This window comes from Peromyscus leucopus, chromosome 12 (genome assembly GCF_004664715.2).
Source record: "Peromyscus leucopus breed LL Stock chromosome 12, UCI_PerLeu_2.1, whole genome shotgun sequence".
Taxonomy (NCBI): Eukaryota; Metazoa; Chordata; class Mammalia; order Rodentia; family Cricetidae; genus Peromyscus; species Peromyscus leucopus.
The window spans coordinates 30,557,062-30,581,696 of record NC_051073.1 but is presented as its reverse complement, the minus strand read 5'-3'; the positions used below and the strand labels follow the sequence as shown (position 1 = coordinate 30,581,696).

At 35.0% G+C, this 24,635-nt stretch overlaps 1 protein-coding gene and 1 pseudogene across 3 annotated transcripts in view; both read right to left on the bottom strand.

The window, feature by feature from the left end:
- Cadm2 (cell adhesion molecule 2) overlaps positions 1-24,635 on the bottom strand; it is a 981,723-nt gene that overhangs the window by 616,892 nt on the left and 340,196 nt on the right. The window lies entirely within an intron of this gene.
- Positions 3,735-7,200, bottom strand: LOC114698189 (annotated as a pseudogene).

Below are 24,635 nucleotides of genomic sequence, written 5' to 3'. Positions count from 1 at the left end.
AATCTAGACAAAGAGACCTTGGATCCCTTACCCATGAGGTTTTCTCCAGCATATGCCTACAACATACCCTTGGCATGATGACCGTAATGTCATCAATTGAGTTATGATTCTGGAGAAGGAGCAACTATCCTTTCAACTAAAAATGTCAGCCATTCCTGTAAAATGATTCTCATTGTACCAAGACTGTCTCTATCTCAGTGACTCATTTCCAGTGTCTTCAATATGAGACAAATAAAGGCTATACAATGAGAGCAGGCTGTAGAATGTGAAAGATTTTAAGTTCATTAAGGTGGGACATCAGGATTCCGGTCTGGTTTGGTGGTAAGGGAGGGAAATGGCCTAATTCCCAAAGTGGTCACTGATTTTGTTTGTTTATGGGCTATTTATTTATTCATGTATACCAAAAGGAAACTATATTTAAAAGCCTGTAATCAGTTTCTTAAAGTAAACCATTCCACTATTTAGGGAATAATTTCAAGAGAATATACATGATTTAAGCTGGGACTACAGGTTTGTTACCTTAATTCAAAGAGGAGCAAGGGTCAAGACACCAGAGCAATTGGCACAAAAGAGAACTGCAAGGGAATCCAGGTCTGCTCTATAAAGGAGACAAAATCATAGCCTTTGTTTCAAAGATGACTTCTCCCTAAATACAGGGAGTATAGACATATGTGTAGAGTGCCTTTGCTAAGGGTTAGCACTTGACTCAGAAAAAGCTACCAGCTTTGACAATACAGCTATTATTATTTGATTGTTTCTACTTTCTATTGCTTTAAGATTGTGGTGAAATACACATAGGATTCAATTTCCCATTTTATCCACTTCTAGGTATAAAGTTCATTGGCATTGCTTATCTTCAAACTATTGTATATCCATCATCACTATCCTATTCCAAAACACTTTTCATTAGTCCAAGTAAAAATACTGAACTTTGTGAGGATAAATCTTTTTTTTTTTTTTTTTTTTGGTTTTTCAAGACAGGGTTTCTCTGTGTAGCTTTGCGCCTTTCCTGGGACTCACTTGGTAGTCCAGGCTGGCCTCGAACTCACAGAGATCCACCTGCCTCTGCCTCCCGAGTGCTGGGATTAAAGGCGTGCACCACCAACGCCGGCTAAGGATTAATCTTATTTTAGGAATATATATTGTGACAATTTTATACATGTGCACTATATTTTGAACATATGTATGCCCCATTTACCTTTCTTATCTTCTTCCCATTCCTAACAAAATTCCTACTTCTTTAAGTCTCAGTGTGTGTGTGTGTGTGTGTGTGTGTGTGTGTGTGTGTGTGTGTGTGTGTATTTCCTTTCTGTTCTTCCTATGTGTGGATGAAGGAATGAAACACTAACTCCTGCTTCTGTGCTGCCCATAAATGTTGCATGGTTTATACCATGTACTCTCTCAATCTGGAATGAATTGCAGACTGCTGGATCTTGATAAAACATTTGAAATTTAGCCAGCAAGTTTAAGAATTGCCTTCAATCATTTTTTATAACATCTGTAATAAAGGGTATAAACATCATGTTGATTTCTTATAATTTTTAGGAATGTTATAATCAGTGAAATTTCTCTATTCAGCATATGAAATCATGGTAAAATTACCAATTGGGTACTCAGAAGTTTATATATGACCTCATTTCTTTATTCTATGGAAAAAAATTCACAGACATACACAACTGACACAATTTTAATTGTTAAAATTTATTTATTATTTGTGTGTGTGTGTGTGTGTGTGTTTGTGTGTGTGTGTGCATGTGTGTGGTTTATAAGTGTGGGTAAATGTTTAAATGTGCCTATGATGCAAATGTGGAGAATCAGAGTTCGTGTGCTGGTTGTCTTTTTTTACCATGGATTCTGGGACTTGAGCTTAGATTGTCAGGGTTATGGTTAGATACTATATTCACTAAGTCACCTCATCAGCCTTTGGTAAACCTTTTGCAGAACATTTCATTGTGACTATGTAGAATATTTTAAGGTGACTATGATCTTCATGTATATTTAAGAGATGAAAGCAAAGAACTTGTCAATTTTGAACTTCTGTATGCTTTAAAATCCATTTAAATATGTATTAAATCAATCTATTTAAAATAGTCATTTTATATTAGAGTTGATTATTTTTCAATGTAAAAAAAGTAATCAAGTTCTTATGGCTTACTAAATCTATACATGCATCTCTTGTTATATATTCATTTAATGTTGGTAATTTCAGTTTGAGCAACAAAATTACAATGAAAAAAATAATCATATACAATTGTCTTTTCCCTGAATTGTCAAAGTAGCATGTCATGTAATGAATGTTAGAGTCTCTTAGGAGACAGCTTCAAGAAAGAAGAATTAGGATATAAAATTGATACCTAGAGATGGTATTCTGGTCTTAGCACAAAAATTTATGTATTTGTAATTACACATTTTTGTGCATTAAGTGTCTGCAAATCCTGAAGAAGTATAAAAAAACATTGAGCAACAGCAATACCTTGCAAAGTCTTTTTTCTTTTAACTATTTTTGCAAGGGTTGTACTGATTATTTAACCAAGTGTGCCACACATGCTAAGAAGAATTCTACAACTCAGCTGTGTCCTCAATCTTACAATATCTCTCCAGTAGTTCTTTCCTTCCCTCAGACACAGCAAATAGCTCATAGAGATAGGAGTAAATTACAATAAGTGAAGTCATAGAGAAGAATATGAATATAGGGACTAATCCAGGTTATGACTACAAATAGTTTAGTTGCCTATTTCTGGGGCGCCTAAATTTTAGTCAGGAATTAAAATTTAAAAAGTTAAAAATAAAATAAAATAAAATAAAATAAAATAAAATAAGCATTGCTCAAGACTATAATTTCTAAACTACAAATCTTTTTTTAATAATTTGTTTATTTATACTTTACATGATTGCTGGTGGATTTTGTTTTTTTTTTTTTGTTTGTTTGTTTGGTTGTTTTTTTTTTTTTTTTTTTTTTTTTTTTTTTTTTTTTTTTTTTTTTTTTTGAGACAGGATTTCTCTGTGTAGCTTTGGTGCCTGTCCTGAATCTTGCTCTGTAGACCAGGCTGGCCTCGAACTCACAAAGATCTGCCTCCCTCTGCCTCTCTAGTGCTGGAATTAAAGGCGTGTGCCACCACCTCCTTGCTGTGTATTGGTGTTTTGCATGTATGTGTGTCTGTGGTAGGGTATCAGATCTCGGGGTTACAGACAAATCAAATTTTTTAATTTCTTAAGGAATGGAGAATAAAGATTCTGGCATAAATGAAAATGAGGAATAAATTTAGAGACATAAATGCACATGTTCTCAACTCAAGGTAGGTAACAACCCACTGTGGTCAAGAGTTTAAGCACCAGAACAGAAACTGGCTCCTAAGATTTGCTCTTTTCCACCTTCTCAGATGTAAAGATGGAAGTGGTAATTAGGTCATGAACACTTGCCAGTCTGGAGAAATCATGGATTACTCAGCTCTTGGTTAATAGACTGCACATATCACTGCATGGTGCTCTCACTGATATAGCAACCTGGGGATTTCTCTTCTACAGCATCTTCTCAGCCACTAAGTGACCAGGCTATCTGGTTACATGCACAGAGCTTTAAATATCTGCCAACTGAACAGTTAACCTGAGTAAAACGTCAAAAAACAGCAAGAGATTGTATGACCCAGTGCTGATATCAGACACGAGAGTCAAAAGATGTTTCTTTTATAAGGCTTTTTCCAGAATGTGGCATTCTCCAGTTTTTGGTTTTTTTGGGGGGCGGGGGGGGGCAGCATGAAGTGTGTACATTTGCCAGGGCAAACTGATACTTCAGAATCAGATCATGAAGTTGATGCCTGGCATCTGCTCGGTCCATTTAGAAGCATTTGAGGTAGAAGATGATGGAGGGGCTGTACTTGTCATACTCCTGCCTGCTGATCCAAATCTCCTGGAAGGTGGAGAGCGAGTCTAGGATAGAACCGCCAATCCATACTGAGTACTTGAGCTCAGGGGGAGTTGTGATCTTGATCTTCATTGTGCTGATTGCTATGGTTGTGGTTTCCTTCTGTATCTGGTCAGCAATGCCTGGATACGTAGTGGGTAGTGGGGCCACCAGTCAGCACTGTGGTAGCACACAGGTCCTTGTAGATGTCCACTTTACACTTCATTAAGGAGCTGAACATGATCTCATGGATGCCACAAAACTCCAAGGCTAGGAAGGAAGGATGGAAGAGCACTTCTGGACATTGGAATCTTTCAATGCCAATGGTAATCAACTGCCTATCGCGATGAGATGTTACAGCATTGGCAATTTCTTGCTCAAAATCCAAGGTAATATTGCACAACTTTCCCTCGGTGTCACACATGATCTCATACTCTGCGGTGATAGGGAAGCTATAGCCTAGCTCAGTCAGGATCTTCATGAGGTAGTCTGTGAGATCCTGGCCAGCCAGTTCTGGCCAAAAGGTGGCACGAGGAAGGGTGTTAACTTACTATAGGTACTGTATGTGTGACTAGGTTAACAGAGTCCATGACAGTTCCATGATAGCCATAGAAGCATGCAGAGTCAGCATCACCTGAATGGCCACACACATAGGATGGGGTATTGTGGGCTTCAAACATTAAATGCATCATCTTCCCTCTGTTAGCTGGATGTTCAGGGTAGCCTTAATCAGAAGCTATCAGGTGCTCCCCAGGGCCACACACAATTCATTTTAGAAAGCATGGTGCCAGATCTTCCCCTATGTTATTCCAATTGGTGACAGTGCATTGCTCTATGGGACACTTCAGGGTTAAAATACTTCTCTTGTTTTTGGCCTCATGATCTATGTAAGATTCCTATGTGCTCATGCCCACCATGACCATCTTATGTTGGAAGTGCTGAACAATAGGGGAGAACATGGTCCTGGGATATTGTCACCAGCAAATCCAGCCTTACACATGCTGGAGTCATTGTCAATGATGAGCAGGGCCATTTCCTCTCCCATTTCAATCAATGGAGTTCAGGGAAACTGAGTAGGAAATAGATGTACTGTGTAGACCTGTAATGGAGAGACTCTACCAATCTTTTATACCAGTATTAAAAGATTACATTAACAGGAACACAGAAAATATGACGTCTATATTTTTCTGGCCTTAACCAATTATTTCTTTGACATAATGTTAGCATCTTCTTTTATTTACATAGGTTTTCTTTTGAGTATTTTCTATAGGCTGATATATAATATCTATTATCCTTGAACTGATAATTTATGCCTCTTTAAACATTTTGCTCCTTTGTTAAGCCTTCAATGATAATTTTTGCATGAATGACTATCAGATATCTGCTTCTAACATTTACCTGTGCTCTGTGAAAAACTACAGCCTTCTCCCATTGCTGGTATATACTTTGGGAATTCATAATGATTTATGATACTCTTGCTGCAAAACCCATGAAGATCACCATGCTTCTCCCAATCACCATTGCCTTATGGCCTCTTTGTACTTGAAAGTTTAGTGCCAAATTCTAAACACCCAAATTCAAGTCATCGCATATGACTAATCTCTTTTTGTTAGTCATAGGTCTACTAACTATATTTAAAATAATCCATTGTAGTTTTACTATCCTGTTATGATTTCACCTACCAGTGCCAAATCCACTCTAACAAAATGGGTTATCCCAATTTATAATTGTTTCTAGATTTCCTCCATTTCAATTCTTTTTGTCTTTTCTATGCCTGGGATTGTACAGAACATTCAATTTTTCAAGGAGTTCTAAGGAGGATACAAAGTCTAAAATTCTAATAACTGATAAGGATAAATCTGAAGGGCTCCATCCAGATGAGAAAAACATCACCTATAAGAATATAGGTAAGTGGACCCTGGCTGAAAAGCAACACGCATTTTTGCCCTATTTACATTCTGAAGTACCATAGGCTTCACATTAACTCTTAAATTCTTTAAGCATACCTGCAAATGAAGCTGACATGCAGATAGGTTAATAAAGTTATTGCATCCAGGAACATAACTTTGCTCTAATCTATACTTATCAGAATATATCCATATGATTATCTTAAATTTGGAGGGTGTATTTTAAGTCTAATTATAAAGGATGATCATCAGTAGATGTGGAATCAGAATCTGGGTGATGTAAGTTTTGCCTCAAGAGCAACATAAAGGACTTATAGTGACAGCTGAAATATTTAAAGGCTATCTGAAGAAGAAAATTGCATTTATCTGATAGAACTGAGAGAACGTACTATTATATTGGCAATATTTTTGTGACAATATGAGATAAATTTTGTTAGCAATTTTAAGTGTTTCTGTAGCCCATGTCATGCAATTATATGGCTATGCTGATGGAAAAGTTTTCAGCAAACGTCTACTGGGGACAGTAAATCAATTATAGCAGATGGGAGGACATGCATTGGCATGAGGGAACAGGATTGCGGCAATCATTTTCCTCAATCTGCCGCTAATGAGATTTATACTTCATACAATATCATTTCCTCTCAGGTTGGGATAGAATCTTTGAAGGCACAGCTAACAAGCTCACTCCTTAAACCCCTATCAGTTTTTAAAACTTTCAAAATGCTGATGTCTTTATCTTTTTTGAAATCTTTAAGAAAAAAAAAACACTATGTTCTATCTAAACATGTTTCTTTTCTTTTACATTTTTTCTTTCTTTTTTTTAATCTCCTCTAATTTCCCCAATTTGTAATTCCCACTACAAACCCAGAAAATGTGATGGGAAGTTGGTAAAAAAAGGCCTTTGTCATTTGCAGGTATATAAACAGAGAGAACCGTTTTTGTTCTCATACTCATTGCAGAGGGAATTCTTTGCTTAGAGATCCATTTGACATAAGTGCTTCAGCGTTTTGAGCATCACTACTGAATCAGCTACTCTAATTTCAAGAAAGAGATTACCATCTCCCTCCTCCTGAATCTTTGGATTCTGAAAGGTCTGGTCTAGGCAGTTCACATCCTCAGACAAAGAATAAACTAAATGGGAAACTGATACCAGGAGAATGTAAATGTCCTCATCAAAATAAAGATTAAAGTATGGACTCCAGCGTAACTCTTATGTGCATCTTTTGACTTTCCATATCTGGTCTGCTTATTTCCAATGACATTTGAAAATGAGGCAGTGTTTTCTTACTTAACTTGAAAAGTCTTCTGCATTCCTTACCCTTGTTCTCATTTGTAATATTTGAATTAATGTGCTGTTTCTACATGGAATCTTTTCTAATAAAGTCCAAGCATACATAACCTCTTTTAGGTTATCCAGTACCAAATGGTCAGCCCTAAAAATGCATACAAGTAATAGTATATATAATGAACTGGTTATACTTAGGATTAGATGTAAATATGTATACAGATGTGCATATAATAATAACTAAATAGAAAACATAAATTCAAAATTGAGAAAAATGGTATATGGAAAGTTTTGGAGGCAGAAAGGAAAGGGAGAAATGCACTTGTAATCTCAAAAATAAAAGAAAAATTTTCTTTGTTACATCTCCATAGAAACCATTGTAATGAACCACTTAAAAGATTTCTTTGCACTTTTCATTAAAAATATACACCACTATCCCCCTTCATATCTTTCTTTAAAAAGAAATAACTTTTTCATGTCATTCCATTTTATATTTTTACCTTTCAGTTGACATTAATTGATCTCTTTATGACTGACTATATGCAAACTTACATAAATGTGACAAAGAAACATGTTTTCTAGGAACTTTTAAATTTGGGGAAGGAAAAACAAAATGGCTAGCAGACTTAGTGGCACCTATATGCTTCAGCGAAGGCAGTAAAAAGATGTACAGAATGTATCTTAATACTCATTTAAACCAGGCAAGAGTGTTCAAAAGCAGATACTTGAAGAGCTTCCTGAATGGCATCTCCTCCATTTCTTCCATTCACCATATGAGCGCAAAGCTAGGTAACTGCCATATCTAAGAACCTGGTACTAATTATGAATATGCAAGTGTCCTGTGGTGTTTACTTTTCTGTGAGTTGAGGCCTCTATTGTACAAAGGGATTGATAGCAGAAAAATAGTCTTAAAAGTATCTTTCAGTTTGCTGAGAGTTAGGGATGTTTTCCTGCTTAAGATTGTACATAGTTTATATATTAGAGAGCGTCCTTTGCCCATGGTTCCTTTTTAGGGATGGTGAATAGGTTGGGTAAGAAAGGGTACTAATTCCAGGAAAGATTTATTGAGAATTATTCCTGTGAGGTGTAAAGGGTATTGCTTATCTATTTCCTCTGGGGTAAAATAGAAGGAAAGGAGATAAATGGTAAAGCTAAGGAAAATTCAAAAGACAGACAAGATTTAGGAAGTACACAAAACCAACAAGACCCAGAAAGCTCCTGAAAATTCACAAGGCATATTCTCCTAGGGGTATATAAGCATTCAGAGCTGCTGGAAAGAGGAATCCCCAATGCTGAATCAACTGGGATGAAGCTTTGTGTGCTCTCACATAGCTAACATGGGGATTTGTTGAGTCACTTGTGCTCTGTACCTCTACTATACTCAGGGATTTAACTACAATGAAATCATTACTTTGTTAATATAGGCTAGAGTGGGATCATGTCTTTGTCCTATCATCAGTGTCTTCTGAGATGAATAGATGCTTGCTCCTCTCTCTCCAGGTAAAGTTACACAACAAGGGCATGAGCAAGAATAGACAGGAAAAGTCTTTGAATTATATATAGTTCTGACCTCTGAGATCTGGGATAAAGGAGGAGAATCAAAGAGATGAGAAATAATTTCAGAATGTATCACACTTCTAGGACACCAAAATGATGGATCAATAGTTTTATGAAAAGACACACAGGGTTGTGATTTCCTCACAAAAAGTTGAAGAGAATAATCACACAGATAGAATGTTACCTCATTGATGTTCAATTGGTTAGATTAATAACACCGAGGAACTAGGGAAGTGGTTTAGTGCGAAAAAAGCTTGTCACATAAGTGTAATGAGTTCAGTTTCTCAAAGCCCCTGCAAACCCAGGCAGAGTAGCAGGTGTCCATAATCCCAGTGTTCCTGTGCCCAGATGGGCATTGGAAACTGGAGAAATCCCAGAAATTTTTTGGCCAGAGAGCTTGGCATATGCAGCACAAAGAACAACAAAAATACTCTGTCAAGGTAAAAGCAAGGGCAAACACCTGAAGTTGTCTTCCAATATCCACACGTGTACCATTCTAGGCATGTGTCTCTTTGCATGCGAAAGTAACCACTTTGCGCATGCACACACACCTCCGCACTCACCACATGGAGAGGTAAAGGAGTGAGGAAGGGGGAGACAGAGAGAGAGAGAGAGAGACAGAGACAGAGAGACAGAGACAGAGACAGACAGAGAGACAGAGAGAGAGACAGAGAGAGACAGACAGAGAAAGAGAAAGGCAATATAATAAGTGGCATTAAAAATAGATAGTGACAGTATAGCCGTCATTTTAAATGCCATATTCTTTGTGTTTGTAGTGAAAAGGAATTCTATATCTATATATTTATTTTCTTCCACATTTTCAGACTATATCAAGATTTTATCTTATATATTTGTCACAGAAAAGAATCTGAATGAATGGTTGCATAAATTCAATGCTGGAACTCATTTTCGAGGTAATATATTACCTAGCATTCTTTTGTCACTTTCTACAGCCCTATTTATATAGTTGACTCACTGTTTCAATTGTGATTTTTCTGGTTGGGCTGCTGACTCATTCTTTCGCTCTCTTTTGCAAGAATTTGTAAAGCATGCATATGTTTTTAACATTTACTTGCCCTTTTATCCACTACTCTCTCCAGAAAAAAGTCATTAAATAAGAAGAGCAGAAATAACATGAATTGCAGTTATTGTCAAAGTACTTTGCAAATATCAAATGAATAGTCAGCGCTGCATGCCTGGCCTTGAAACTCTGAAGACAACCTTTTGTTTTTCCATTTGATTGCACATACATTACAAAAGATCTAGCATTTTATACAGCATAAATTATGAAGGAAATATTTTGCTGGAAATTGTTGTTCAGGATTCTCAGAAAATAACTTTAAATACTGTAAAAATTTTGGTAACAGGAGGCAATCAAGGGCACGAGTGCTACGACTGGGATGTTGCATGCACACAACCATTGTGTTTTAGGCTGTATTTACCTCAATGAATAGCCATTTATTGCCTGCTTCTATACGTGATCTAAACTTTGCTTATACTAAATAAATCTGTTAGAATATGTAAACAAGCCCCTACTTCCTATGACTCCAATTGCTAAGAACGTTGTTAGGTGACATCTGAGGCCTATAGCACAGGAATCCACAGGAAGGAAGGAGAGAAAGAAGGAAGGACAAGAAAAGAAAGACAAAAGTCACATGAAATCAAGAAACACAGGATTTCAGGCAATCTAAATATATGGTCCCATCCATGATCAGTGTTTAGCTCCAGAATAAACAAACTGGTATTGCTTTAGCCATGAGAGCTCTGTTTCCTGTACCACAAATAAAATAACATAGTAGGCATGTTTATGCCCTACTTAGTATTTTCTATCTCTATCATTCTCTTTCTTTCTTCTTTCTTTTCTTCCTTCCTTCCTTCCTTCCTTCTTTCCTTCCTTCCTTTTTTTTTCTTTTTACCAACTGTCACTCCTGTTTCCTTCAGGCAATTTGGTAAAACTGACAGTATTCTATCCCACAAAATATATATGCACTATGGCAGCTTCCTTACCCAAGAAGATTGCTTTAGGAATGTTCGACACCCAGTTTATAGACAGGGCCCTAGCTGTCTTGGTATGATGGAAGCCAAGCTGAAGATAAATAAATGGAGAATTTGTACACATTTTGAAGGTTTTCTGTTGCATATGTGGTATAGAGATCTCTTGCCCTTCTCTCATATTCTCTCTTATATATGTTTAAAAGAAAGAAGCATGTCCTTGACTGTTTTTATGTGAAATGTCAAAATTGTCTCCATTTAAGTATACATGAAATCATTGTAATAGTACCCCATTCCATCACTCTCCTGTGTATTTATAATCCTCAACAATAATCTTGATTATGCCAAAGAAACTGTTCAAGGTCCTCTTTAGAAATCACTTCCTTTAGTTGTTTTCACAACCCTGGGTAGTCTTCGCTACCTCAGCTGATGGATAAGAAAATGAACACACTGAACGATTAATTCATGCTGTCCACAAATGCACTGTAAGCGCGAAATAATAGACTCATGCTTGGAAAACATGCATTCTTGTTCTAAGTGAAGGGAGGATTGTACATGGAATATGAATGTGGCTTCTCAGACATCCCGTCTGTGTAGGAATGAATAATATGCAGAGGACTCACCCTACTTCCTGATCTCCTGTTTCATAGTGGACACAGTTGTTGTGTCTCACGCACCCCTGCCCACAAATCCAGTTTCAATGCATCTTTTGTCCCTTTGGGCTTTGAAAAATTTTTTATCTTCTTTGATAGGATGGAGAGACATGTAGTATAATCTTTGCCTCCTAAGGAAACTTTAGTGACTAAATGAATATTCTTCCATGCAACTGCCTTTTAAAATGATTTATAAATTCATTAGATATTTTTGGGATACATCTCCAATTAAGAATGACTATGGCTGCTTATTGCCACCTGATAAGCACCAAGTCAGAGATGCAATTCATGAACAAGCAACTTCCCTTCAGATGAAAACACGTTTGAAACTGTCAAACAAAATGACTAACTCTACTGTCAACCAAAATGACTAACTCTGTCTTCTCTTCCATGCTAACATTTATCATAGAATTATACTGTATTAATATAAACATTAATACAAAGTTGAAATTTTGTTTTTCATAAAATGTGACTATAATGTGGCAAAAAGTTTTTACTACACCTAAAAAAAATTTTAGAATACCATATACAATTTTAACTCAGAATTGGAAAGTTTCAATTTATATAATCATAAACCATCAAGATATCCATGATTTTCTCCCACTAAATATGAGAAATATCTGTAAAATATAGTAAAGTAATTCTTGAAAGGCAATTTCAGTTATACAAAACGTCAATATTTTATGTACTTAAGAAAAAAAACTCTCTTTCCAGTAGATTAAAAAAAATGGACCACTCAAATAAATAGCTCTTAACAATGTGAACTAGTCCCAAATCAATTCTTTCCTGGGCTATTATTCATTTGAAAGATTTTACTACATCATGGTACAGCTTCATAAAGCACAGATGAACAAGATATTTGCGAAAACATATCCAAGATTAAGTTACATTTCTTTCCATAGAGTCATGGAACATGCACTTTAATCTTTAACAAATGCACCCCACCACCACCACCACCACTGGACACAGTACTTTTAGTTCTGGCAAATTCAAAAGCTCTTCCTTTCTTCCTTCTTTCCTTCCTTCCTTTTTTCTTTCTGTCCTGACTTCCTGCCTCCATCCCTCTGTCTCTCTGTCTCTCTGTCTCTCTGTCTGTCTCTCTCTCTCTCTCTTTCTCTCTCTCTCTCCACCATAACTGGAAAGTACCTAAAGCTTAGTTTAGAGAATACAAGGAAACATTGGTATGCATCTGCTCTTAGCCTTCCCTTTCCTGGAGGAAAAGATCAATAAATTCCAATATATTTAACCTAAGACTTCTGTTTCTTAAAGATTAGAACATGACAAAGACCTATCTGATGAGCAATCACATTAGATGTATATGTATGTACATGTATATGTATTTTTAATAAGAGTATTAAGAATAATATGAACTCTTGTAAATCATTCAAAAAGAAAAAATGTAACTACACCCATTGTGAAAAATGCATGCCTGTGCTACATACTAAAGTAGATCTGGGCACTTAAGCACATTAAAAAAAAATCAGGAAAAAAACTCACTTAAAGATGACCTTTTATATTCTCATGCAAGTGTTTCAGACATATTAAGCATATCCAATATTTGATGAAATAGAACCTCTTTATAGATCTTTTGAAATTATGCAATAGTATTACTTCCTGAAAAACAATGTTATTTTATAACATTGAAAATTTCCATAGAATTTTATGAGGTAATATCATTCCTGAAACATAATGTATATGTACATCTGGAAGCATGATGGGACTTTTCAGTGAGACAGTCTTAAAAATTAAAACAATAAAAACACTCAGAAATAATTATTCATCAAAAATTTATAGTCAAACAATGAGCTAAATTACATTAGTTGTACAAAAATCCATTTTAATACTAGAAATCAGTTGAATTAGAAAAAAAGTAAAAGAAAAATAATTTCCTAAGTATACATAAGTATCTGAAAGTTATTCTAATAGTTAACATTAGAAGAAATAAAATTGCTTATGTATAGAATTATAAGAAAAATTCAGTAGTCTGATTAATCATAAATTATTGACTAAGTTAATACTGCTTATGCATAAACATTTATATATGTGTATTATATATACATATTTATATACTAAATGCACATGCATATATATTATATTTATTTTCATGAGATGGCAGAAAAGAAGCATTGACAGAAAGCTGTGAGGAGAGTAATGAAATACATGTGATCATCAGTAGAGTGGGATATTCAGGTGGAAGCTTACAGTGGAGGTATGTGTCAGGGATATACAGGGTTGGAGTGAGGCCAAGTACATAAATCAATCAAAATTGAGTATTCACAAAGACACCATAAATAAACCTCTTAATGTTTATAATAATTTAAAATTTAAAAGTAAAATATTAACAAGTATTTAGAGGAGAAAAACTTCATATTTGTGACAAGTGAAGGATTAAACTCTAACTTTAAAATAAAATGCAAGCTAATGTAATTATTTCTGACTTCTGTGGCAGGTATTCAAGGTCAAAATTACATGGGTTGTATTAATACAGTACATTGTGTATTTGTATGAAATCAACAAAGAATGAAATTTTTGTAAGTTGTATTGTGTATAAAACAAAATAGAAATGTATGTGAAATAATAAGCATGAAAAAGCTAGGATTATCTTTCACACTTCAATGAGGTCAAGCAAATACATCTTTTATCTAAATTTTTGTCACTGGATTACCTGCATATTTTCCCCTCTTAGTTTTACATATTAAATCTTTATTCCTTTTAAATCTAAATATTTCTGATAGTTCAAACCTATATTTAGTATTCTGTAATAGTTTGTTTATAGCCACAGAGACTTTATGGAAAATGGGGAGAAGTTTTAACTCTATTCCTCGGAAAGGGATAGAACACCTTGTTTGTCATTGAACGTATTTTCTAGAGGCATTCATTCAGCCGTTACTGACTTCTTCAAACAGATTGAAAAGTAGAAATGTTTGCCAAAGCCTTCTTGCATAGAACGCGCATTTTTCAAAAGATGACAGAGAATAGGATGGGCGGCAGTAAAGGATCAAAGCTGAAAGCTGAAAATGGCCTCCACTCCAGTTACGGAATAAAAGGCAACATTTTTGTCTTTACAGTGAATCTGTTGCCAGTAGAACACAAAATGAATTTAATGGAGCCCCCAAAACATAACAACTTGAATAAAATGCATTTTTTGTTGATGGGAAAAAAAAAAGAAAACAATCTCGTGGGTCACAATGTTTTGATCCCGTGAATTCAGATCCCTTTGAAGGTTATTTATATTGATTTATAGAGTGTCTTGTTATTATGAAAGGCTATTGCCTTCACTCTGAGGCTTTTCTTTTGCAAAAAGAAATGAGATTATCCAGCTGATATCATTAAAGTAAGAGCAAAATTACATTAAAATGCAATGTTTGAGAGTTGAACATGAAAGTCAAAGATTTTGCATCTCTCATCTACATTTTCCAAGCCTAGAAACCATTTAGAGTGAACTCAGATCAATTTTCAAGAGGAAATGAAACACCTGACTTCTACTATCAAAGCCTGTTTTCTTTAGTAATTTAGGGAAGTTTCAAACATTCATGTTTACTTTAATCTAAAATCAACAGTATAGAACAAATGACATTCAATGTAAGGAGAATGAATTACTTCAAAACTAAACTTAGGATGGATGCAGTGCTACTCAGAGTGACTAATTTTACCATAGATTTTAGCTGGGAAAATATTTGTCAAGAACACTTAAGCAATTTTTATAAAACGTGGTACGCATACTTGAATCTACAGTCTCACTTTGATTTTACACTTTAAATATTCAACTACTTACATTATAACTGTTATAAATATAAGTAACTTATACTGCTTAGTATCGCATGCCTATGCTTTAATCATTTGTCTTGTTGCATTCCATCATCTGCAAGGATAATAGCTTTGAACAACCTAACTGTTGAATCAGTAAAATAAAATAACCTAAACAAACAAACAAACAAACAAACAAAAAAAAAAGATGGGAACACTGCAGAATTTTAAGAAACATTTTAAGAACAGACATGTATTCTTATTAAATTATATAAAAAGTATTTTAAAGGAGTAATTCATTATAAACTCATCCTCAGAGGACACTTTCACCCTGATGTTCAAATTAGTAAAGGAGACAGCACAAGAGAAAAGTACAAATCAATACCATTGATAAATATAGATGCAAAAATCTTCAACAAAATATGAGAAAACTGAGTCATTTGAAAGATTATTCACCCTTGAATACTTAAGGTCCGTATCAGGACAATAAAATAAACATGTTCAAATTGATGAATGTGATAAATCTGCATGCATAAACCAACTGAATATAATAGATAGTCCAGAGTGTTACATATGTACCTTCATCTGGTTTTCTAAAATGTTTTGATAAATGGTTCTAAGACAATTAATATATGCTGTGGGATGTCTTTCTGCATGCTGTGAATATGTGTTGCTCTGATTGGTTGATAAATAAAGTGCTGATTGGCCAGGAGCCAGGCAGGAAGTATAGGTGGGCAAGCAGATGAGGAGAATTCTGGGAAGAGGAAGGACTGAGTCAGGAGTCACTAGCCAGATACAGATGAAGCAAGATGACTCCAGCATAGACTATGAGAAATAGTGGAGAGGGAACCTGAACTGAACTGACTTATCCCAGTGTCCAGATCAGTGATTACCTTAACTGTTATCACAGAGCTTTTCTCCAGTGACTGATGGAAGCAGATGCAGAGATCCACAGCCAAACACCAGACAGAGCTCCAGGAGTCCAGTCAAAGAGAGAATAGGGGTTGATTCTATGAGCAATTGCTCCAAAATCATGATGGGGAAACGTGCAGAGATGACCAAACCAAGCTAGGGGGAACTCACGAAAGTTGGATCAATGGATGTGGAGCCTGCATGGACTGTGCTAGGCCCTATGCATAGGGAGACAGTTGTGTAACCTGATCTGCTTGGGGGGCCCCCTGGTGGTAGGATAAGGATCCATCCCTGGTGCGTGATTGGGCTTTTTGGAGCCCACTACCTATGACAGGACACCTCCAACAGCCTTGAGGTGGGGGAAAGGATTGGACTTGCCTTTATTGTGGATTGGGAGGAGGGAAGAGAGGAATCTTTGATTGGTGTGTAAAATGAAAGGAAAAAAATTCTTAATTAAAAAAGAAAATAAGCAGGCTTTTAAGGGATAATAATGAAGTAAAATATACAAAAGTAAAATAAAAACTAACACATCAGAGTTGGAATGAAGAAAGAACAGAAGGAAAAGAGTTGGAGAGAAGGCACAAGAATCAGAGACCTATGTGTTAGCACACTCAGGAATTTCATAAAAGCACTACACTGGAAATCATAATGTATACACAGAGGACCTGATGTGGACTTGTGCAGGTCCTGTGCTTGCTGCCTCAGTCTCCTTGAATTCATATGAGCTTTGTCCATGTTGGTTTAAAAGGTCTTGTTTTCTTGGTGTCCTCCATTCCCTCTGGATCTAATAATCTTTCCTCTTCCTCTTCCACAAGGTTCCCTGAGTCCTGAGGGTAAGGATTTGATGGAGAAATCCTGTTTAGGTGTATGGGTTCCAAAGTGCCTCACTCTGTGCATAATGTCTATCTATGGTTCTCTGTTTTTGTTCCCATCTGCTGCAGGAGAAAGTTTCCCTGCTGATGCCTAGGCAAGCCACATTATGCTATATTGGAGGCCCTGATGGTTTTAGGTTAGAGTCTGCCCTGGCCTGGCAGCTTTCTCCAAGCTTCACAACATGGATTCCCTCCCCAGTGAGACTTCCTGCTCTATACCTGCCCTTATTTGGAGGATATCTCCAAGCTTGGATGTCTGATCTATCTCAAGGATGACCCTTGACATAGTTCCCTGTAAATGCTGTTCCCCTGCCATCCACATGATAATTATGTTAATGCTCTAGCCATTTTGATAGGGCCATACTCCCCCTTATCCAGCAATAAGATAGGAGTCTACAACTTAAAGCAAATTAGGGTTTGCTCCTTGGCTTCCTAATCCTATATATCCCCTCTACTCTGGAAGAAAGTTGAGTTGTCTCATTGAAGTTTGTCCTGGAGGGCTAACTCCATCAGATCCACAGCTGTGGGGACCATGTTCCCTGCTCCCGCTTTTTCCACCGTCATGGACCGATGATGGCCTCAGATTCTCAAGGACGAAGGAGACTCACAATGCTATACTAATTATTCTTTTGACAGTCACAATACACTCTAAATAACAAAATATCTTCTAACACCAAAGGCAGCTTACATTTTAAATCAGATTCCTAAATAAAGCGGAACTCAAGTTTGGTGTTTACTGAGTATTTCTGGCATCATCACTGGATTCTCACTTTCCAAAATAAATACGTAGGAAGAAGTGATTAATTCACTTCGTCTGTGCTCCATCATTGGAATTTTCTTGTTTCAAACTTCCAGTAACTTATAAAAATTTAAATCAAATATTCGTAGGTAGATGTCTTACATTCATTATTTGGCATGAGCTTTAGACAAATTGCATCATAATGCAGTGAGGATTTTCTAACACAAGAATGGGGTAAGCTGTATTTTAATTCATGATTTCATTGGGCACTTTTGACATTAAATATAAAGCAATGGTTTTCCCAGGGAGGTACAGAATTAGAATATTAGGGTGATTTTAATTAGTCTCCACCAGCAGGATGGGTTTACCTGTGCGATTGTCCATGTGAAATGCATAAAAATCCCGGAGCATCACTCATGAATTTAAATCAGAATGCTCATCAACTAAATGTTGGCAAGGTGAAAGATAAAAGCCAGTGAAGGTCCTTCCCAGCCTGTGTCACTAATGATAAACAGTATTAACTGCTTCTGTAGGCACTAATGCTGCTATCTTGGGAACACAGGCAGCCACCATGAGAACTTTACAGCTTCACTAATCATACTTTTGTTTGTCACAAAATACAAAACAAAATTTCAACAAGGAAGCAGTAAATAATAGAATTTTTGAACAAAAGAAGGTCACATAAATATGTAGATCTCTAAATATTTGTTGCATTGCTCATTAAATATCATGTTCATTATTATAACATTTTATTATAGGTAAAAAACAAAACCCACACAGAACAATAGAAAATTTAGTGAAACATGAGTGGATTCATTAGCGAACATCTCTTGTCTAAAGGTAGTGTGAATTCAGTCAGTGTGTTAATGCTAAAAAATATTTATTTGAACAAAGGAAGTGTTTTTTCCAGAAATTAGCATTTCAAAATTGAATTATTAAAAATAATTTAGTTCTTCTTGTTCATTAAATTCTTGTTTTGTGGTATTGTATTTTATATGGTGATACTTTCAGGAACATTCTATTTTATATGGTAATACTTTCAGAAATTCTATTGTTTATAATTTGGAATGCAAAATATTCATTATTGAGTAAATTTTAAGGTGTGTCCCACAAAATTAAGATAAATGCAAGCAATTCCTATATCTAATATGGTCAGTAACAAAAATGTATGTTCCATTCAAAACACAGGTATTCCATATATATTGTTCTAAGGAAACACACATAAATTCCAAATAATGTGTCCTTTTAAAATCCCAAAAATTATTTTGAGCACTGTGTAATACTCAAGTACTCCTCAGCACTGTAAGAACTATTACATCCCCAAATCATCCTGTGCTTTCCACTTTGTTCAATGGCCTCATTTTCTTCTTAAAGTTTTCTTTCTTAGATAACATTCCTGACATGTTTTACTTCAATTTCCTACTTCCACTACATTTCCAATGAGGTTAATAAAATGATGTTTCAAGAAGTTCAAATAATTAATCAACCAATTAGTTAACTCTGCTACTAATTATACAAAAATCTTGTCTTCTGATCCCTGCTGTGTGATTGCTTTACAACATTGCATGGTGACTTCAGGTACTACATCCCAATGTGGGCATTGTTGGTAGTGTTATGTTAAAACTCAAGGGCAGCTAAATACCATGCACACAGTTGAAAAGGCATATATGACCAGCCAGAGCACACCCTTTAAGACTGCAAAACTCTCTGATGAGGATGATCCTGACATGAAGTCTTATGTTTGCCTTGGCTGATGTTTTTTTGTTTCTTAAAAAAACACTATGACACTAATTCTTATCTTATAAAGTTGTTTTGCAGAGTAAATTACATAATATATATGAGCTTGTTAGAATAAAAGCTGAATACATTATGTATATGGTGATTGGTTTCTTATATTTAAATGGGTCACTTTAGAATTGGTTATTGAAGTGTATAAATTAACAAGGAAATATATTGGGTACATTTATTTAACTATTTTAAATATAGCATATAAATATCATATAATTAATTGCCTAGGAAATAGGATCCTGAATTTTTTATAGTGCAGATGGTTCATATACAAAATTATATTGACAAAGAATTAAGAACCAAGTTTTATATTTTTTCTTAAATGAAGGCAGAGAGAAAATTTTATGCATTTAGTTTTAGTAGGACAGAAATTATTTCATTGAGTATCTGATTCTAAAAGTGTTTTTGTCATTATTATTATCTTTTATATTTGTATGTATATTAGGTTATATTATATTTACTATAAACTGTGGTTGGAACCACGTAGATTTGGTTGTATAACCCAATTCTTTCAAAGTGAGTGGTCCGAACTTTGCTCATTTGACCTTGAATTTCCCATGATTGAAAATGTACACTCTATATATGGAAAAGATTTATGGAGGGGACAATCTCTGTATTGCACAGATACTATCAAAGACTCCTTAGAAGTTTATTTTGCTGTTCCACAAATAGAGGAAAGAAAAGAAAGTTAAGTCCAAAGAATCACTAGTCTTTATTGAAATAGCTTGAAATAGCTACTGTGTGTCACACTCACTACACACACACACACACACACACACACACACACACACACACAAATCCACACATTTACTAAGAATTAGATGAGCACTTGGCTCTAATTTTGCATTAATTTCTTTTTTTAAAATGTTATACCTATATGTATTCAGGGCACTATTTTATTGAGCTGATTTCACATAGAATCAAGATATTCTAAAAGTTTGCCTTCTTTCAACAGAATTTAAACTCTTAAAATAACAAAAAGTATCAAAACCACAACCAAAAATAGCTGAGGAGGGGAAAATGTATATGAAAACAATAACAAATGAGAACTTTTGAGAATGCTGTTTCTCTTTGGTAAATGCCATCATCACAAAAATTAAGTATAAAAGTCACTCAGTATTAACTGCTTCAGAGCAACGCACAGCATTTTTTTTTGTTTTTAGATTAACATTTCTAGAAAGCAAGGGTATATGTCTGTAAAATGTTTGAGGAGGCAATATAAATGTAGGTTTCCCATTGTTAGCTATACTTTTCCTAATTTGTACATAAGTCTTAGCTATTTTCATGCATGAGATATCAATTACTTCTCCTATTACCACAGGGAAAATTAAAATTCCACTTCAAGAAAATATCTGAAAATAATACTAATCCACATTGTGCTAGCCCATTCTTCTGTAATCTGAAGTGCCGCTTCCAACACTGTGCTTTTTGCTCTTCCATGTCACTATTGTTGAAGATAAAATTAGATCTTTAGAAGCCAGTGGTCTGTGAAGGGCACAATATCTCTCTATCACAAGTGAACAATTGTTAGTGATGTACAATGCAGAAGCTTGGAACTGAAAAGTTATGAGTATTCAGGAGTTCTAGTCATACACAAAATTCAGCTGTTAATAGCTTTATTAATTACAATATAAGTGTTGAGCAGGTGTCTTTGCTAAGAAGACGGGAAATGATATGTCAGTTATTTTTGTGGAAAATACATTAGAGTGTTTTTATTTCAATTATTTCTTCATCTTGTCTTCTATATATCCCTCAGGATACGAATTTATTGATCCCATACTATGTTCTAGGCAATTACCTGCGTAAAAATAATGTAATTGCAAATATGCATTGTCACTATTGTGGGACCACATAGAATATTACGGAATAGAGAATTACAATATTGTGTGAACTTTATGGAGCACATAGAAAGGTTGGGATCACTAGTTCTGGTATCATTCACATTGATGTGTAAAATACTGGAACCTTAAAAGTGCATTTTATTTATTTTGAAGCTCTTCTGTGTATTACCTTAGTGTAACAAGGGTGTAAATAAGTATTTGTGTAGATGAAATAATAAGATATATTTCTTATTTATTGGGTATTAGAAATAAATGTTGACTTTAAGTAAATTTTTATGGTTTCTACATTTATAAAATTGACTCTTTAACCCATTTTAAGGTTTATTTCATGTTGTACAAGGTATTAAAATATTTCTAATTTTAACTTTATATATCAATTAATCTAAGTGAGAACATAATTTTACATTATATGTATGCCCTCTGACACTCAATGTTTGCTTCCAGAAAGTCATTGGAAATACATGTTTGAGTATGTTTTAAGGCAAGCCAGTAACATAATGATCTGTAATAATTTTTTGTAATTATTTTCACTATTTACTTTTATTTTATATGTATGAGTATTGCTTGCAGGTATGTATGTGTCCCATGTGTGTGCTTGGTGCTCACAGAGGCCACAACAAGTGTCTGATCATCTGGGACTTGTTCAGGAGGTTGTAGGCCATCTGACATGGATGCTAGAAACCAAACACAGGTCTTCTGCAAGAGCTTTAATTAAGTTTCCTTAATTAAAGAGCTATCCATCAGCCTCAGTGTGTAATAATTTCAGATACTTATCCAATGTCCATTTCCATTAAAAGTACTAGTAGAAAAAATAAAACTATCATATTCTATACTGCAATTATTACACAGATTTATTTAATAATAATGTCTAATTCCAATTAGAATAAAAATATAAAATACACCATTAATATAAAATAACAAAGCAAAATGCTAATGCTTCAGCATGTTCATAAAGCAGAATAAAAATATTGATATTAAAATTAGTTTTAATATACCTCATCTTAAGGGTATTGAAAGTAAATCCTACCATTAAATTAAGTTTGTTAATTCTGCCTGACTTAAATTCTTTGTAAGTACTTAGAGTCTTATTTATACAATATGGTTATTTCTTCCCCATGGTTAACATTTTTCTGATAAAAGCCTTAGATTGCTTTCCTTTCAGAGATTATAAATGAAAAATTACCACAAATAACAAGCCTAACAGAACAACATTCTGACTGTGTTGTCATATTTATTATAAAACGCTTGGTTCGCTGCATTTTGGCATTTTATACAACTGGTTCTGACAGTGATTAACAGAGTTTGGGCTTCTGCAGTTTCACCCAGGAGAAATAAAACACCAAAATCTCCGCAGGTGTGTAATGGGCCAGAGACTTACAATCTGTTCTGCAAAGTCAGACTTCAAAGACTTGAAAAAATTCAAAAGTTGGCAATGCCTCTATCAACACAATTACTTAGGGTATTTTTGAAGATTTCAAAGGGAGCTGAGTGGCTAATTGCGAAGATTTCATCTCCAATTTGACTTATGGGCAGGCCTTTCAGAAGCCACTTTTCACCGTATATCCATATACCCTAGGTATACCGACAGCAACTATACGAAGTTGTGGAGTAGTTATGTATTTACTTGTACTGCCAAGGAGACTTCACTTGTAGTAGCTGCAGTGCTTAACTGAAGCTGGGGAGTTGTTGGGAGTGCCAAGGTAATTACCAAATGACAATCAAGTATCAGCTAGTGGCTATGGCAGCCCCAGGACAAGTGACCATAATTGCTTCCATGATTGCTTGATGCGTACGTAATATAAAACTTACCCAAGAAGGGTCAAAAAACACATGATCATTTCAATTATAGGAATGTTCATTTTCCCGAGAGCGATTCACAAAGAAAGTTCAATAGTTCTATTTCAGCTTTAAAATGTGAGTTTGACTACTTTTTGTGGTTACTCAGCTCTCATGCTTGGTATATCATTCAAATTCTCTCTGTCTCTCTGTCTCTGTCTCTCTGTCTCTGTCTCTCTCGTAATCACCTACTTACTTACTTCCCATTGTTATTTACTGTTCCACAAATAAACATTTCAAACAAGCAAACCACCACAAAGGAATATCATCTAAATACTATGTTCTGCATGAAGTCATTGGTTGATGGGGTCATTTCTTTAGCCTTAAGTTCTTCTCATAAGTTTTAATCAAAGAATCCAATAAACTCTGTCAATCATTGTCATTATTGACATAAATTGAATAATGGGTCAATATTTTTAGGCAATATAAAAGTTAAAGGCTTTATTGCTATGATATTTTGTCTGGTGTATAGTTTTCACTATTTCAAGTATATTTAGTGGAAATTGCTAGGGTCATACATGCACACTTTAACTGTAACAGTTTGGATGGCAAGAGAAAAACCCTCTTCCTCTGCAGCAAATTGCAGCCTTCATGCTGGAATTCCTCTTAATTTCATTAGCCTTGTGAAAAGTGGGGGAGGTAATTGTAACAGCCAAAACAATTAAAAAGGACAAACATATCAATCAATATTGACCAACAAAGAATAGACAATATGGTTTTTAAACCTAGTAACCAATCTTTTCATTTTAAACTGTGTGCTTCAGCATATGAATAAGTAGAATATTTCTTTACAAAATTAAAGTGTAAGTAAAAACATAACTGTAATTATGCTACCAGCATTTGAATTAGGGTTGTACAATACTATGTTGACATTTGCCAATGCCAGTAGATATCAATTCATTTAGCACTAATTTCTTGGAGCTTTCTGTTGTAGGAAAAAGTGTACAATCCTCATATAGTAGGAGAACCACAGGGGTTTGCTCAGCAGCTTAGTTTCCTGACCAAAGTTACTGCATCTCTCTGCCAGGATGCTTTAGCAAGTTTCAATCAATAATGTTAACTTGAAGCGAAGGTTGACCTTCCTGAACTTGAACCCACTGTAACATTTTATTACAAAGATTGGAGGCTATAATAATTCACTGTTTTAATGAAAGAAATAGACTGTTTTAGGCTGTACAAAAGCCATCATTTATAGAGCGATGTTAATTTTGAGGGTTGATGTGCTTTAATCTCCCATCCCTCTTGCCATTCTGTGACAGACGCGCTGAAGCCATCTGAAGGTTACAAACAATGTTCACTAATAATGGGCTCTCATGTCCTTGTAGGTTTCACTTTGATGGATATCCATAGTGTTTTCCCATGACATAATTCTACTGAGGAAAATCACATCTTGAAAACATAGCTAGTACTTTCACCTTCAAATGTAGTAAGTATAGTTTGTAAGAAGAAAAAATTCAACAGAAAATAAATAAATGCATATTTCATCCTAGTGCTTTGATCATTTTGTACTTCCAGATTTAAATGATGGAAAACAAAAATGCTTACAGAACAACATGAACTTCATATAGTAGAATTTTATTTAGGTTATATAGTCTTCAAAGCCAT